Here is a 19,616-nt window from a genome sequence, read left to right on the forward strand (position 1 = left end):
TCAGTTGTGAAATTACTACCAAAATATTGGCCTGTAGCTAAGTCTGTGGGGGAATTTTCTTGATTAATGGTTGATGTGGTAGAGCCTATCTACTGGGACACTTTGGTGGTCCTAGGAGGTAAAAGAGATAGCTGAACTTTAGCCTAAAGGAAGCAGTGTTCCTACATGACCTCCTCTTTGGTTTCTGCCTCCTGGTTCCTGTCCTGCTTGAGTTCCTGCCATGGCTCTTGGTCATGATCTTTATCATAACAACAGAGCTCAAACTAGGACACAAGTCTTATGGCCACAGGGTGTAGAAATGAGGTGCCTCTAATGCATGTGCATGAGTTTTAATAATGTGGTGTGTCTTTATGGACTGTTGGAAACTAAACAGAAGTTTGCTTTTCCTGGGTCGAATTATTACTTATTTGTCACAGCACACTAATTAAATGCCTTTTTATTTTTCTCTTTTATTATTATGTTTTTCATACAGTGTACTTAGATCATATTCTTTCCCCTCCTCCAAGTCCTTCCAGATCTTCCCATCTATCTACCCACCAACCTCATGATCTTCCCACCTCCCCCCCAAAAAAAAAAACACAACAAAAAAGGAAAGCAAAACAAACAAGAAAACAAAACAAAGCAATATGACAAAAAATATTCCAAACCAAATTAAAACACACACAAATGCTGTGCCCAGATCGTGATCCCCAGAGAGACCACCAAAGATGAGCATGCCGGAATGCAAAAGCAAGGTTTAATTCTGGATATCCAAAAGCAATAGAAGCCTAGGCAGGGACTTTGTCCAATACATCCAACATAGTGGAGGCTGGAGGAAGTGTCCGCCTGTCTGCAAGCTCAGTTTTTAATGGGAAAAATCACAAGGTTACATAGTTTAGGGGTGCTAGTACGGGTACAATTCTGATTGGCTTGCTTCTAGGGACTTCTAGAAATTACTTCTAAGGGAGTGGTTGCCCACCACCATTTCTCATTGGCTGCCCTCAGGTGGGGGCATTTCTGTGGTCAGTTGCCCTGGAAACCAGGGAGAGGACATTCCATAGTCTGGCAGGCATTACCTCGTGACTTTCTTGTGACTGTACTTTTACACTTCCTGTTTTCTGGAATCTGAACTGACTGGTTTCAGTGACTAATGGCCTATTCCCAAAAGGAGAAATCTTAGGCCTTAATTGTAGGGTGAAAGCATTTTGGTCTTATTTCTAAGATGGCTCAGTTTGGTCTCACAACAAAAACGTGGAGTCTGTTTTGTATCAGCCACTTACTAGGCATGGGGCCTGCCCTGGAGTGTTGATATTCTAAGTGACACTTTAAAGAATAAAATTGATTCTCCCTTTCCAAGAAGACATAAATTGTAAATAGCTTCCTGGCTAGGGATGAGCATATTATCCAATTCCCCCACCCTACACTTGGATTTTGTACTGTCTGAACTTATGTAGGTATTGTGTGCGCAATCACAGTCTTCGTGAGTTCACATGTATATCAGCCCACTTGTATCTAGAAGTCAAGGTTTCTTTGCTACCTACTATCTCTGGCTGCTACAGTCTTTTCTCTTGCTTTTCCACATAGATTCCTCACTCTTGGAGAAAATGATTGAATTAAGTGGTCAAGGTCATGAACACTATGAAAAAACCTACTACAATTACTCTGCTAAATAAATCTAGCAATAAAATGACTTTTAATTACAGACTGCTGTACTAAAATAAACGCATTTCTTGACCATCATCAAACAAGTTTCTTCTTTCACTAAATGGCAATTAACACAGAAACCCAGAACTGGGAAATGTATAGTGAATGAGAGACTTTAGAACACTCTACAACTCTAAATAGAATGTCTTTATAATGAAATGTCCCTTCATTTTTTATTATTCTTTATTTGCCAATTTCTTATGTACATATAATGTATTTTGTTCATATACACTCCGTTACCCTTTCTTATGCCCCATCTCTACTGCTAAATCCCTTCTTCTGAACAAGTTGAATTTAATTAGTGTTGCTTGTGTGAGCATGTGTGGGAAATATAGACTGGATTGTGGACTAACGAACAGCTGCACCATGGAAGAAAATGTCTCCTCTCCTGGTAGCCATTAATTACCAATGCGTTCTCAAGGAGGGGTGGAGCCTTCCAAGCCTGTCTTGTATCTATGGTGTAATGCTAATGGGCACAATCTTTTACAGATCTTGTGTAGGTAACCATGCATGCTGCATGTGGCATCCATGATTTATATGCAAGACAGCATTTTATAAATCCTTTCCCCTACCTGGATTTTAGCATTCATTCTGCCCTCCGTTCTATGATTTTTCTCTAAGCTTTAGGTGGGGTGATAAAGATGTCTCATTTAGGGCTAAGTACTCCATAGTACTTTTCTCAGTACTTCCACTGGCTGTGGGTCCCTGCATTAACCCACACTTACTGCAAAAAGATGCCTCTCTGACCAAGACTAAGGACATCACTAATGTGTGGGTATCAATGCAAATATTTAGAAAGTAGTTTGATAGTCCATCTTTTCCATAAAACAATAGTAGATTGCTCCCTAGAGTCTGCAGACTTTCTAATACATTAAGAGGTATGAGTTTAGTCTTGTTGAAAGGGCAGCTTCAAATCTAACCAGCAAGAAGTTGGTTGTCCCAATAACAGACATGCTGTTATTGAACCAGTGAGTCCACCTTGCTTTGCATGTCAGTATTACAGGTCAAGAGATTCATAACTATTTAAGGCTATTTATGGATTTTTCTCTCCAGCAGCAATGATAATGATGACTGTTGTGAAACTATACAAATGCATATAAGAGATAATAAATATTAAGAGTTTAACAATTGTTTATCAACTATTTTAAATATCTGATTCATTTCAGTTTGACTTCATTTTCCCATTAAAACTATAGTTTTCCTGGCTCTTAGAAATGACATTATTATATTATTATTATTATTGTTGTTGTTATTGTTATTATCAGTATTGTTGTTGTTGAAGTTTTTATAATTTGGATATTTCCTATGGATCCTGGGCAGGTGCCCACAGATGACTCTGAATTATGATTTTAGGACCAAATGTGATATTGAAGATGGAAAATTAAAATATCGTAGTGTGTCTTTGAAGCAATTTTCATCTACTCTAGAATCAGTTTGCTTTCTGCTTTATAAGTACTCTTCCTGGAGGTGAACTGGTTTTCTTCTGTTAGCACTGAACTCCTCTGTCTTTTGTGCTGTCATTTTCCTGATATTGCATTTTAGCCAATCTTAGGAAACCTCAGTCTATTTGAATTTGTTCAAGACTAAATTTACACCAAAGCAACCACCCTCTGCTGCATTGAAATATGAAATTCAGTGCATGTTTTATTTAGCAAATCAGTCTGGCAACATCTCAAATTACTAATTAGTTTATTGCTATGTAATACCTTGTATCATATGGAATGTCAAACTTCAGTATCAATGATCAGGGAAACCTCCACAATGATTTTAGAAATAACTTCAATGTTTTTATAAAAATTTTAAGTATTTTGATGTGTCAGCATGATTTGTAAACTTCATAGCATTATTATTGTATTTATTGCCACCACATGAAGAGAAAAAATGTGTGCTCATAGTGACCAAGTGAGATGAAGGACTTTGCTTTAACAAATTTTTAATTTATGACAAATCCATATCTATTTATTTATACATTGATGTGTGTGTGTGTGTGTGTGAGAAAGAGAGCATGAGCACATGCAAGAGAGAGAAAGCAAGAAAGAAAGAGGAGAGAGAGAGAGAGAGAGAGAGAGAGAGAGAGAGAGAGAGAGAGAGAGAGCAGCGCACTTGTGGTGCTCAGAGGAAAAGCTGTGGAAGATGGTTCTTCTTCTGCCATGTGGGTCTTGGGGGTTAAACTCTGGTTTCCAGGATTGGCCATAGATACCCACTGAGTCATTCAACAGTCCTGGGTAAAGAATTTTAAAGATGTTAATTAATTCTCTCTCTCTCTCTCTCTCTCTCTCTTCTCTCTCTCTCTCTCTCTCATACACACACACACACACACACACACACACACACACACACACACAATCCTGTAAAGTAATATTTTATTATTTCTGTTTTATAGCTGTAATTTACAATAAGCAACTTGTCTAAATTAATTCACTGAATAGTCCCAGATTGTCTCTTTTTTAATCTGTCTGATGTCTTAGCCACATGGCACACCACTTCTCATCTAAAGAATATCTGAGGTGTTTAAAGCAAAGGTCTTGGAACCTGTCCCAGACATCAATTAACTTCTTCCTGTGTCCTTGAGACACACTTACCTATAGAAAGTAGAACTAACCTTTTATACCCACATCCTTTTTGTTTCTCTTCTACAAAAGACTCCAATTACAGGGCAAGTGAATATGTTTGTTCCACATGTACTCTGTGCCAGGCTTTCATATATTTTATTCTTACAGCAATCTTGAAGCTTAGAGAGGTGAGGTAACTTTGCTAGAGCTACAGTAAAACTGCAAAGGATGGCCAGAGACCACAGTCTACTTAGCTACTAAAAAGCCATTTCTAGGATAACTAGAGATTGCCCCACGTTGGGTGCCAGTTGCCCTGCCTGCAGGGCTTCAATGAGTTCTCGACCACCCTAAGGAGGGAATGTAGGGACAGGAGATACAAAGGAAAGACACCAAGTCTGGATTCTGATCAAGGTGCACTTTATTTCTCTTCCACAAAGGTTTATATAGCTCCACAGAGTGGGGGGGAGCAAGAAACTGTCATCTGCATAAGGTGGGGCAAGCTAACAGGATGTTTGTATAGGATGTTTACAGGGTGAGAGGGTCAAGGGCTCTGACTCAATGTCCTGTTGCTAGGCAACCTGACTGTAAGATGATCTAGTTCCCTGTCTTATTGGGGGGTCTGTATATTTTAACTAACTAGAGATTCTGTCCTTGTCCCTGACACTAGGGGCTGGAGAGATGGCTCAGAGGTTAAGATCACTGCTTGCTCTTCTAAAGGTCCTGAGTTCAATTCCCAGCAACCACATGGTGGCTCACAACCATCTGTAATGAGATCTGGTGTCCTCTTCTGCCCTACGGAGATATGTGCAGACAGAACACTGTATACACAATAAATAAATCTTAAAAAAAATAAAGAAGAAGCCATTTCTAACACTGCTGTTACCAGTCACTGATCAGTTGGTGTAAAGATATGAACAGAAAAATGGGCATGTAACTTCTCGGATGAAAAGCTTGACTAGAAAAAGAAAAAGAGGTGAGATAATGAAAGCAGCGTGTTAGGTTTATGGAAAAAGATAGTCTTATGGAATAGTGTGTAGGGAGGTAGAAGCAAAAGTTGGAAAAGGTAGAAAGTATAGGGTTTTTTTTTATGTTTAGCTCATATTTTCTCCAGAAATAAAACTTGGAGATAGGGAGCAAGATGTAAGACAGAGCTGCTCATGACAGACGATGTCTGTTGTTCTCTCTACTTTGTTTTCCATATCGTGGATTTCTTTTCAACTGGTTTGAGTGCCTGGGGAAGAGGGAAGCCACACTCCCATTTTTCTCTCATTTCTGTGATCACTGCGGCTACTGCTGGACCAGTGAGTACAATCTGCTGCTTTAAGTAAGTGCATGCTGTAATAAAATATAATAAACTTGTCAAGAAAAAAATGTTAACAAGATATACTTCTTACAAAAGCAATTATCTCCTTTTGTATCATCATTCTTGGTCATACTGTCTGGTCAAACGTGTATTTGTGGCATTCATTTTTCTTTTTTTTTTTTATACCATTTCTATTTTATAATTAACTTAATTTCACATATCAGCCACGGATTCCCCTGTCCTCCCTCCTCCCACCTCCCAGCCCTCCCCCCAACCCACCCCCCACTTCTACCTCCTCCAAGGCAAGGTCTCCCCTAGGGAGTCAGCCCAGCCTGGCATTCATTTTTTTCTAATAAGCAGTAGATTCAGTGATTTAGAGAAAAAATTACAAAATGACTTATCAAATGGGCTTCAACACTTGGTGATAATGTTCATTTTACAACTTTAAGATTTGCCAGTTATCTAAAATAGTATGACTTTATTGTTTCTTGATTTGTTGGGCACCATTGTTATAGAATTGGTTTATGATGATAAAATAAAATAAATTTAATTCCAGTAACTGATGGAAACAGATGAAGAGATCCACAAATAACCATGTACCAGGCCGAGCTCCAGAAGACCAGTCAAAGAAAGGGAAGAGGCAAAGAGGGGTCAAGATTATGATGGAGAAATCTACAGAGACAACTGAACCAAGCTCTAAAGAACTCATGAACTTTAGACTGACAGCCATGGAACCTGCATGAGACTGGACTAGACCCTCTGCATATGGGGGACAGTTGTGTAGCTGGTTCTGTTTGGGGGGCCACTGTCAGCGTGATCAGCATCTGTCCCCTGGTGCATGAGCAGGCTTTCTGGATCCCATTACCTATGGTCAGACACTTTATTCACTCCTGATAAAGCGGGAAGGGGCTTGGTCCTGCCTCAAATGAATGCACCAGGTGTAGTTGTCCCCCCAAGGGAGAAATGATCCTGTTGGAGGAGAGAAGGTGGGGGAAGTGGGAGGTGGGGGGTGGGTGTAGGAGGAGGGATGAGAGGGGATCTGTGGTTGGTATGTACAATGAAGAAAAAATAGGATAAAATACGTTAAAAAGTAAGCTTAGACAGAGACAGGTCAAAAGAATTGCTGTTTCTGAAATAAAAATGTGATGCATGAGTGGAGACAGCAGTTCCAAAGAGGGTTTAGCTATTCTCAGATTTCGCTAATGACTCATAGTACTTTCCATTCATATGGATGTTGAATTGATCTTGAGTACTTGAGGGGAAATGTGATGACCAGGATAGTTACCACCCAGCTTAATTCTCATGAAATTTTGTCCATACTAATGATATAGTGTGGTCCAAGAATGAGAAGAAATTTCACGTATTTAATAAAAACAAATTAGAAAATGAAATTGTTTAAAACCCCAAATACATGCTGTTATGATTAATTAGGCATCTATTCTCTGATCTGTTTTTTTGGCCAAATATGCTAAATTAAGTACTAATCCACTGGTTTATTAATCCCACACCAATCACTAGTTGAAAAGGAAAAAGAAATGTTGATTTTCATAAAATGAGTGTTGGTTAATTGAATAAAATCATTTGGTTCTCCTGAAAATGTTTGTCAGCCCACTCAAAGTAGTATGCACATGCTTAGGTTCTGAAGATGATATTTATGCAATCTTTTCTACAATCTGAGTGTTGAAAGAGTGATCTCTTTTGTTTGGAGAGACTGCTGGTGCTTTCCAGATGACTGGGGTTCCATTCCCAGTACACACACACACACACACACACACACACGGTGGCTCACAACTGTCTATAACTCCAGATCCAGGAGAGCTGATGCCGTCTTCTGGTGTCTGTGTGCACCAAAGCATTCAAGTAGTACACAGACATATATGCAGGCAAAACACTCATACACACAAAGTAATAACGAAATGAGATAATAAAAAAGAATGTGTTTATTTTAAGTGATTGATGTGTCAGGAATCAATGTGAAAACAGTACAAATTTTGGATCTGTTCATGTCCATTTATTCATGTGAGATAGTAGAAGAACATAGAAAATACCACCTAACTGAATAGACCTCTGGAAAAACATAGTACTTATCCTCAGATGTTTATCAACCACTTCAGTTCACTGGGTATGTTATGAGCCATGAGCATGCTAACCCGGGTTTAAAACTTTCTTCTCTGTCCCCAGTGCACAATCATTTGCAAGCTGCATGCTTCAAGCATCTGCTTCCACAGACTTCAGAGCTCACTTAAAAGTGAGATGTGATTTGTTATTGAATTATGCATTCTTTAACCATATATGTGTGAAACAATGTGATATTTTTATACTCCTACCTTTTTATTTATAATGAAGCATTAAATATCATGCCCCTAATAGCTTAACATCATTGCATTTATTTTACACCTTTGGATAGCATATCAAATTTTAAGAAGACTTTCAAACCATGTAGTTCAAAATCGTGTTTAAAAGAGACAAAGCCGCCACAAGGCTAACAGATGTTTTTATGAACATTTATAAAGGTCTTCAGAGTTGTGAAGAGTGTAAAAATGCTGTGAGGTTCCCACAGAATATTGACCTCTACTGTTCATATAATGGGCATGAAAAACCACACAGGTGGGGCATCTGAGTATAATTTATTATTCTGATTATATAAGACACCTGCTCGAGTGGAAGGTATACATTCTCCCCTACAAATTCTCAATGCCCAGACATAATGGTGGCATGCAGAAACATCAATTAACACTGAGATGCAGAACAAAGGATGAGCAAAGCATGGATTAAAAAGTCAGTTTTCTTTAATGGAATGTGGATACCAACTCCAGGGCTGGCCCTGTGACCTGGAATAGTTGGACAGCACAAAACAAACTCCATTTTTCTCTTGTTTGTGGGGGCTTTTTGCTTTGTTTCATATTTTGTCTTTCATTTTGATGGCTTTGTGGGGTTTTTTAAAAAGATATATACAAAGCATAAAGTTAGAGGGGTATAGAGGTGGGGAAGAACCTAGGAGGTGTTGAGGAGGGAAAAAAGGAACAAAATATATTGTATGAAAAAAATTAAATGCTTTATGGAAAAACAGCATTTTCTTTGTTTGATTCTTTCAAAATTATTCCTAACCATACAATAAATATTAATTTAATCTTTGCTTTTGTTGTAGCATGCTGTCAGTGATCCCTCAATTTAGAGCACCCTCAGTTGCTCCTTTTCAGCAATTATTCTCTCCCATTGTTTAGCTTTTCTGGTACTTATTGGACTGATAATGTTCCCTCAGACCTCAGTGACACTTCTTGGAGACTCTAATTGTCTTTTCTCACCTCCCAGTGGAGCATCAGGCATGAAGCAGACATTTAATGAATATTTGCTGAATAAATAAATATATATAAATATACTGAGTAAGTAAAGAATTCTTAGGTAAAAGTAAAAATCAAGCAAACCTCACAGCTGAAATTGTGCTAATGTATCCTTGTGGGAAAAAGAAATGTATTTATGGGGACTGTTCATTGATTATATTATATTTCTTTTTCTTTTACATTTATTTTGAAAATTACCCTTTAAAAGCTGTATGTTCATTGTTATAAACAGGAAATGAAAATCCCTAAGAAATTGAATAATCTCAACTAAAGATATAGTTTAATGTCTGTATTCTTGTACTCTTTATAAACAAAGCCAAAACTAGAGTACAGTGCATTAATAAGGCGTTCTGTCAGGTATTCACATGTGTATGTCTGGACTGAGTTTCATGTTTCTTTTCTGTCATCTGCAATGGTATTTGGACCATTTTATCTCCACTGTTTTATCATGCATGGCTGTCTTGCCATTCACTTACCTCCCTTCAGATAAGGGCTCAGTTTGAGAAAGTAACACTGGAACAATCATAATTGTCTGTCCTCAGGAAAACACCCCAGGAAACAGTTATTTGGAAGGTAAGTTTATTTGCCTTTAGACACATTCGAAAAGTCATTCTTATGTTGGGTTTCTATTCACTGTGTACCAGTGTGGACGCAGACACTTTGCATAAGTTAGAATGAAATGGAAGAGCTTGTGACTTGTCAGAGAGAGAGAAGCTAGTGAGTCATGGCAGCACATCAGATCCGTATCTGGAGGATATTACAGATGTACTAGCCATGTGAAACAATCTCTTCTTCTATTTGGGCCAAGTCAAAACAGCATTGAAAATTGAGCTTCTTAACAGGATTGCAGTAACTCTCTGCCCTCTGCCTTTTACTGACATAAGCTGAGAGATTTGGTGTTCTTAGTCTTCGAAGAAATGTATCTTGGGAATTAGAACTAAGGTGGCAGGTATGTTCCAGGTGATAATGGAATTGCTGATAAAGTTCCAAAGCAAAGCAGCTTGCAATGTAACCTTGATATAGAATGTTTTATAACTTTGCATGATGCTGGAAGGTAATAAATTAAACACACACACACACACACACACACACACACACACACACACGATTATATTGAATCAAGATAGAGAAAAGTTTCAAACCTTCTAAGAAAATGTGCTTTTTTTTCCCCTCAGAAAACGTTTTCTTTTTCTTTGTTTTGTCCTGTTTTTGTTTTATTTTGCTTTAATGTTCTGTTTTTAGATCCAGACAATTTGAGCAATGTTCAACAAATTTCAACCTTAAGAAAAATGCTCAGCTTTCAGGAAACACTTTCAAATGTAGTAAATAAATACAAGACATCAGTTAATGTCTACAGAATAAAATAATACGCAACAAATTAATACAAGTGAGAGAAGATACTCAGTAAATTGTTGTGTCAGAAATGTGCTTAGCTGTGTTGTGAAACTTAATTCAATTATGTAATTTTATTAACTATTAAAAATAGAAACTGACTGGGTTCCTGATATCAAATGGATAAAATTAATATTCATATGAGGGAATGAAACACAAAACTGCTTTTAGCTTAATACTGGCCATTTATTACTTTATTTTGCAGACTACCTCTCCAATTACAAAAGGCTGGCCTATGTCTGCTACTTATTTGCTAGTTGCAGGTTACTGTGCTACAAGGCACTTGTGTTGGTCATGGCTTCTTCTGAGGTGAACAAGGTTATTCTGAGTAGAAAAAGTTTAATCATCCTTTAAAACTGTATGGTGTGGTTCTACAATGCCTGGTTCATTCAGTTTCCTCATTTTGAGAGGTAGGCATTTACTCCAAGAAGACAGACTGAACAGAATTTTTTTTAAGAGACACAATACTTACACAATTCTTTTATTGCAGTATGTTATTAAAGTTATTTTTCTATTATTGCTTTTAATCTCCTACTATGATGACTTTAGAAATTCAATTTTGTCATGGGCATCGGTTTATAGGAAACAGAGAGGAGATTTCAAACATTCTCATAAAGTCTTAGAACCTAGTGTTGTGGATTAGTAGCAGCTACTACATTATGGATTTTTTTACATAGCTAAATAATATTCTATCATGGGCTTATGTCATTTTTATCCATATATCAATTGATAAGCATCTGGGTTATGTCTACTTTGCATTATAAACAATGCCCTATGAATATCACTAGACAATTTTTCAATTAGGCATATATTTTTACTTGTCTTGAATATATACCTGCATGTATAATGCTAGGTTATATACCCCCAACCCCATTGAAATTTGAGTAATTACCAAAGTATGTTCTATAATGGCTACACTATTTAATAACCTCATAAAAATGAGCATGACTTCTGGTGTTTTTTCTCATATTCATCACCATTGTTTTTAATTCTTACTTTTGTGAGATTGTGTGTGCTATTATTTGTGTATAGTATACGTCAATGCAGTGTTTGTGTGTGTGTGTGTGTGTGTGTGTGTGTGCATATGTGTTCACACAAGTGCCCCTGCACTCTTGCAGAGTAGGATATCCCATTCTCTGCTCTATCATTTTTACTTTATTCCTTTGAAGTAAGTTTTTCACTGAATCCAAGGATAGGATAAAGGCTAGCATGCCCCAGGAGTCCTGTCTCTCTCAACTTCCTTCTGGCACTAGGGTTTTAAGTGTTCACATCTATGCTCACATCATATGTGTGTCCCAGTGATGTAAACTCAAGTCTTTGTGCTTATAAAAGCAAGTGTTCTTAACCCACTGAGTCAACAGTTCAGCCCTTTCCCAGTATTTTGTTTTCTTATTATAAGCATTTAGGGAAGTGTGCTGTAATATTTCTAATTTGCCAGTCACAGGTATGAGAATAAACCTTTAATATTCTTTATTTCTTATAATTTCCCTGATATAATTAATTCCCTTCTTAAGGAAATTGCATTCTAATTTGTTTTGCTGGGGTTATGGTAAATCTTACTTTGTATAAACTTAAAACCAAACACATACTGAATATATGCTGTGGGCAAATACATTTCACTAAACCCCTCAGAGCCACTCTGTCTCTTTTGTCAAAAAAAGAAAATTACAGTACTGGTCTCAATGAATAATTGACAGAGATTTTCAACTTTATTTTAAGAACTTCATTGTGTCCAGATCCCTTGATTTTTCCAGGGATATTGAATTGTCTTTCACATATGTACTCTTAAATATCTTATTAGAGAGGGAATTATTTCTCCAGAAGCCTTAGCACATGACAAACATATGCTAAATTTGTTCAAGCACACAGGCCCATAGGGTAAGGGCAATAAGACAGATGGTTTCAATACAACACCCACAATTTCACTAATGAGATCTTGCAATATAACCCCTATCACTAGGTGCAGGAGGGCATGTTCAGGGGGGTGGTGAGAAAGGGAAGAAACAGTAAAGGAAAAGAGAGAATGATGTTTTACTGGTTGACGAGTGAATTGGGTTGAAGATGAAAGAAAAGCATGAATCCCATAGGCAGCAGATTACCATTGTTCATTTCATCAGTGATGTCACATTATTTCCAGTCCTGAGGCTGGACACAAGAGAACAACAGTCTTCCAAAAATACTTTCTCATTGTATTCTTTCATTTTATAAATGTTTTAAAAAAAAAACAAAACAGTATATGCAAGACCATTTAGTAAAATGCTATCATGGGGTTCATAGTCTGTAATTTTGAAAAACAACAACCAAGGGCTGCTGCACCTCATAAATTATGCAACAATGGGCTTTGAGCAAGACAAAAAAAAGATGCAAAACCTATACTCCCAGTGGGCAAAATATTGTTTGACATTTTTAATCATAACGAAGCCTACAACCTACTGGGACAAAAGTAAAGCACATTTGCATGTCAAATAACATGCTCCATTTAATTATTTTAAGTTTCTTTGTTAGCCTTCCTTATTCCTACAGAATAATTAAAGTTTACAAAGAATACATTGAATGATTACATGGTTGAGAAAGTGTGGAACCAGATGAAAAAGGATAACGGATTCAGATTTGGGAAGGTGTAAAATCTGTGCTTAGAAGCCATTTTTTCCTCCTGTTTCTCTCTATAATACATGCTTGCTTCATTTTCAGGATACATGTATGCACTACTCCTTTCTGCAAAGACTCGGGGATCACTGTGTAAGAGGTGTCCAGGAGAGAGTAAGAGCCAGGGGTGGTGAATGACTACAAGAAAACTGTTTTCTGGACACAGCAGGGTGGGTGCACACTATGAATTCAGTGCAGTTGTGATAACATGAGAAAGGGCTACACAAGGTCAAACCACACAAAATCTCAGCATGGAGGTTGGGGCTGGGAACAAAGACTGCCCCCACCCTTAGATAAGCAATCATTGTCACTGAAAGTTGCTTTCTTTAACTGTGCAGCCCTGGTAGGTAAACCAAGCTCCTGTGAAGGCCGTGTATCTAAGAGCATATGGGCACTGCAAACTGGGAGTGATGAATGATAAAACAAACAAACAAACAAAGAGGGCACAGGTGGGGATGGAAGAAAAAATATATTATAGGGAATTGAGAGAATGAGGGTGAATATGATCCAGATACATTGTATGATATTCTACTACTAAAAAACTGAAAAATTAAAAGAGATGCATTTGTTCTCTTGTCCTAACTGGCAAGGGTAAAATAACACAATTTTGACCTTTTCCTCGAGTAACTAACATGGAGACAATAAGGACTAACATAGTTGGAGCTCCCTGGCTTGCTTATTTGTGTTGCCTCTTCTACTCCACAAGGAAAACTGGACTCCATATTTTCACATAGAGCATTGAGACATTAGGCTACAAATTTGATAAATACCAATTATTAAAATTAAAATTTTTAAAAGATTCTTTTCATCATAATTTTTTATAAATTCATTTTTTTTATTTTTATTGGGCTTTGTCATTTAGTAATTTGAAAAGATCCTTTAACAGCTTGTAAATTGGCATAAAGGTTTAAATATTTTATCTAGATCACTCTTTTTAAAAATTAATATTGTACTTCTTTCTAATTTGAGACAAAAACCTCAAGAAATCTAATCAATTCTTAAAATATTATTTTTACTTATCAAGACTGCATCAGGACTTATGGTTAAACTGTTAATTTGGGGCCGGTCATGGTAGCACATGCCTGTGATACCAGAACTTGAGATGATCAGAGAGGAAGTCTCCTGTGAGTTTAAGACCAGCCTTAATACTATAGTGTTGGATAATTTTTTTGTACACTGTGAAGATGTAACTCTGTTTAATGTCACCTGCCTAAGGCACCTTCTGATTGGTTTAATAAAGAGCTGTATGGCCAATAGCTGGGCAGGAGAGGATAGGTGGGACTTACAGGGAGAGATAGGAACTCTGGGAAAGGAGCTGTTGATTCTCCATCTAGATGTGGAAGAAAGTCAGACTTACTTACTGAGGAGAGGTAACCAGCCATGTGACAGAATGTAGATTAATATAAATGGGTTAATTTAAGTTTTAGGAGCTAGTTGGGAACAAGCCTTAGCTAAGTCTTGGCTTTCATAATTAACAATAAGTCTCTGTGTCATTATTCAGGAGCTAGTGGTCCAAAGAAGATCAGCTATATTTGGCATCCAACATGGCATATATCCAAGCATAGGGCTTGAGAAAGCTGAAAAAATGGCTACACAAGGAGCCTGATGGTGTTAATAGCAACTGCAGTCTTTCAGGCAGGCCAGTGCCCATGGGCGTGAGGTTCAGATATCACAGAAGAGCAAAGCAAACATTTGTGCCACAATCTGGTAGGTCACAGTAGGTGGCATGGCCCTTTAAGGCTTAACTCATGTGGTCAGAGACAGTCTGCAGGTGTGCAGAAAGCCAGGTCCAGACTGAGGAAAACCTCTGAACAAGTACAGTATGCTTGGAAATGTGCTTAGGTGCTGAAGAAAGAAAAGAAAATGGGTAAAGATAGTCATAGAAAAAAATGATAGTTTGAAAATAATAAAGTGAAGTCTTTAAATAGAGAGTAAAGTAATATAAAAAGAATAAGCCATGTAAAGACAGGAAATGTCATAACACAGAGCATCTGAATCATATATATATATATGTATATATATATATATATATATAATATAATATATATATATATATAGTGATTTATTAACGTTAAATGTTTAAATGCTAATGAACAAAGAGCAACAGCTGTTGAGAGACATTGGTTTTCAGCAGGAAAAACTGCTGAATTAAACCAGGTTGTATACTTTAAGGATGTCTTAACTACAAAATGGAAGTCAGAAAATGTGTTGTATTGGCAGAGAGGTTATGCCTTTGTTTTCATAGGGAAAAAGAAAAGCTATGAATTCCTTCAAAATTAACAAAGTTCATATTTTACCAGGGCAGATATCCTGAAAATCCTGGTTACAGACATGAAGGAAGAAAGAAAAAAAAAAACAAAACTACAAGACAGGTTACATATATCCTCATGCCTTGCTGTGGATATTGTTCTATATAAATAAAACACTGATGGCCAGTGACCAGGCAGGAAGTAGGTGGGACAAGGAGAGAGGAGAATTCTGGGAAGCGGAAGGCTGAGGGGAGAGACACTGCAGCCACCGCCAGGAGAAGCAGCATGTGAAGGTGCCGGTAAGCCACCAGCCACGTGGCAAGGTATAGATTTATAGAAATGGGTTAATTTAAGATATAAGAACTAGATAGCAAGAAGCCTGCCACAGCCATACAGTTTATAAGTGATATAAGCGTCTGAGTGATTATTTTATAAGTGAATTGTGGGACTGCGGGGCTTGGGGAACCTGGAGAGAAGCCCTCCAGCAACAAATGGCGCCCAACGGCTCGAGTTTCCACCTTAAACCTGATAATATTTAATAACAATTCTAAACAGAGCCAAAAACAGGTTCCTGCTTCTTGTCTCATACGGGCAGCTAGACTCCCCAAAACGCAGGTTTAAACACTGGCGGGTTCCTGGCGTGTGCGTTTGACCTGCAGTATGGCGGGAATGAGGCGTCTGCCAGCGGCACATTAAGCTGTGTGATAGATTTAGTCTTTACTAGTATTTAAAAAAAAAAAAAGAGGTTTCTGGGCTACACGCTGCTTTGATGAAAGCTTAGACCCACTATTTCTGAGACTTGATGACTCCCAGAGCTGGCGGAAAACGTACCACTGCCATGTTGGGAAGCTAAAGTGGGCAGAGCCAGCCACACCGCCGTTTCAGTCTTAGATTGGTACAGTTTAAAGCAACAGGCTAAAGTAATATAAAAAATAAGCCACGTAAAGATGGCTACCACACAGAGAATCTGGATTATGTTCTCTTTGATATTCGTAACTGAAGAAAAACATTTGATTGCAAAAGCTGTTAAGTTATGCCAAAATGTATATTTTAAAGGTACCTTGACTTCAAAATTTGGATTTAAGGATATGTTGCTTTGGAAAAGAGGTTCTGCTTTTGTTTCCACAGAAAGCCAGAGGCTGTGGATTTGTTCCAGATTAAGATACATCAGGTTTCACCAGCCAAGACCCCCTGAAAGGTCACTGATGACACCATGGCCCAGATGATCCAACATCCAGAGCGGTTTCAAGGCAACTGGTTCACACAATACAGCCTTACGGACTACCCCATAGGCCTAAAGTTTTCTTTGCGTCCCATAAGATACAGCGCCCCCCTCCAACAGGAAGTAGTAAGAGATGCTACGCCCAAATTCCCAAATATACCAAGCTGGCTTTAGAGGTGGAATTGGCTCACTCCCCCTCTAAACCCAGACATATTGCTTTAAAAAAAAAATGGTTAAGAGATTCTTGTGTCCCAAATCAAAAGAGCCCTCTGGTGTGGGACAGAGAAAAACCAATATTTTTATTTAAAACAGGTTGATTATAAATATGATCTCTTTCTAAAAAAGAAAAGGGGATATGATATATAGGAGGATATGGAGATGATAAGATAAAAGTGTAGATTAATGAACCTACTTTTAAAGAACAACTTGTTTAAAATGTTTTACATTGGTATAGATTTTAGTTTATTGATACAAACTTAAAGTTAATTTTGTTATACTGTATATATGTATTTCTATTCTTGTTTGAGTATTATGTTTATGTAACTCATTTAAAATTGTAATGGATAATTAAAAAATAGATTAATAATTAGTCATCTATGATAATCATATTTGTAGCCATGTTAGTTAAGTCTTCTAGGTATACATAGATATATTCAGATAGATAGGTAATCTTCAAACACTTCATAGACCTAGAGAATATGGCATTTAAATAACTTAAAATTCTGTTGACGTGAGACACAATTGCTCCTGGCTGCACCAATTGATCCCGAGAGAATGTTGGGCTTCTAAGACATTCCATTTGGAAGTTTGTCTTTTTGGCACAAAATGGCCTACTGGGCAAAGAACTGCCCTTGCCTTGACGGCTGACAGTACAAATGCAATGCTCTCCTTTCTGGACAAGCGGGACACAAGGAAAGCAACCACTGTACTCTGCCAAGACAGGGTAAGATGGTCTTTCAGAAATCCTGCTTCTGAAAATGGTCTGTCAGATACTCTAGGCCTGTAGCCAATTTGAATGCACCAACAATGTTGAGAAACATTAGGTGACTGTCCAGGCTGCCAGCTGTCTTGGTCTACTTTTGCAAGATTCCCGAAAGTTGCTTGCATCCATCTACCATTTCTCAGGTACCATTTTGTTCCTTCTCAGGTCTTTGATGTGGTTGAAGACTAGATAGTCATAATTTCCTCAGTTATGATAAAAATAAGTTAGCTATAAAACCTTAAACTCACAAATATAAGATAGATAGGACATCTTCTTTAATATTGTAACTATAATTCTTACTAGGTAATTGTTTTGTTATATATAATTTTACCATGTTAAAGTTAAAACCTTCCTTTTTTAAAAAAAAAAGGGGGGAAGTGCTGTGGATATTGTTCTATATAAATAAAACACTGATGGCCAGTGACCAGGCAGGAAGTAGGTGGGACAAGGAGAGAGGAGAATTCTGGGAAGCGGAAGGCTGAGGGGAGAGACACTGCAGCCACCGCCAGGAGAAGCAGCATGTGAAGATGTCGGTAAGCCACCAGCCACGTGGCAAGGTATAGATTTATAGAAATGGGTTAATTTAAGATATAAAAACTAGATAGCAAGAAGCCTGCCACAGCCATACAGTTTATAAGTGATATAAGCGTCTGAATGATTATTTTATAAGTGAATTGTGGGACTGCGGGGCTTGGGGAACCTGGAGAGAAGCCCTCCAACAACATGCCTCTATATGGGAACAGGTCTGAGACTGGATAAACCATTGTAAATCTTATTGGCTAGAGAGTCCTTATGATTTATTATTACATGTCATTCTTTCATATGGCATGGATGGAAATTCATATTAGACTTTGGTTTTGCGGTCCAAACAGACTTATAAAGTTGAACAAATGCCTTTTATGTGCTCAAACATAGAACAGAAAATCTTGTTTACCTGATTTTTGGACACTAGACATTCCATACTTGTGTTAATGCAGATATGTATGTTACCTTTAAAAGTTTGTGTGTTTTCAGGGGGAAAAAAAAGGACAAGAAACCATTGAAGACAGTAGCCAAGGTGATCTATCCTCTCAGAATGCCTCTGTTGCAGTTTTCTCAAAATTCTACATCCAGGGCTACTTCAAAGTGGCAAGCTAAAATGGTCCAGTCTCTCAGACTACTCTAACTAGAACTTCAGATAAGATCTGCACTTTCCATCATCCACAGACTGTGTAACAAATGATACAGCTAGTTCTCTCTGGACTTGACCCATCATCCCAATTTTATCATGGTTCCCTAAAGATGCCATCACCCCCAGACAACAGGAAGTAATTTTAAGAACATGACATCTACTTTCCCAAGAGGTAGGCTGGGTGGTTTTTTGGTCATTTGGTGGGTTATGGATGTTTGTCATATTTAGGGGAATTGATTGCAAGTTGATATTGGTCATGGTCAGGGAGGAAATTAAACAAAGGATGTTAGATTAAAGGATTCCTTCCTTCCTTCCTTCCTTCCTTCCTTCCTTCCTTCCTTCCTTCCTTCCTTCCTTTCTTTCTTTCTTTCTTTCTTTCTTTCTTTCTTTCTTTCTTTCTTTCTTTCTTTCTTTCTTTCTTCCCTAGGTCCTTCTTTCTCTCCTATCTAGTGAAAAACTGAGGGATATAGGAAAGGTAGGATAAAAGGGTAGATTATTGAAACTACTTTTAGACTAGAAAGCAACTACTAGTCTCAAATGTTTTACATTGGTATAGATTTTGCATATTGATACAAATTTAAGGTTATTTGTGTTACAACATACTATGTGTATGTTTCTACTCTTAAGGTATTGTACCTATGCAGTTTACTTGAAAGCTATTATTATAAACCATTTAGGATAATTAAGCAATACAGGTTAGTAGTTAGTCATCTATAACAAACTTGTAGTCATATTATGTTTTCAAGGTCATACAGAGGTATATTTTAGATAAACAGATCTTCTTCAAAAATTTCAGAGATATACCGAATATGACATTCAAGATGTTTTAATAACATAAGGCTTTTCATGACAGTGAAATACATGTACTTCTGGCAGCACCAATCTACTTTAAGAAAGGATGGTGGGCATCAAAGAAACTCCATATGGAGTTTTATTGTGGCAAATTAGTCACTGGGCAGGAAATTGCCATTGCCTCAATTTGTGGTGGTATTGTGTTCCTCAAAATATTGTGCATGCTAATAAACTTATCTGGGGTCAGAGAACATGACAGTCACAATATTAAACAGAGGATGGG

The sequence above is a fragment of the Peromyscus leucopus genome, chromosome 1 (genome assembly GCF_004664715.2).
Source record: "Peromyscus leucopus breed LL Stock chromosome 1, UCI_PerLeu_2.1, whole genome shotgun sequence".
Classification (NCBI taxonomy): domain Eukaryota; kingdom Metazoa; phylum Chordata; class Mammalia; order Rodentia; family Cricetidae; genus Peromyscus; species Peromyscus leucopus.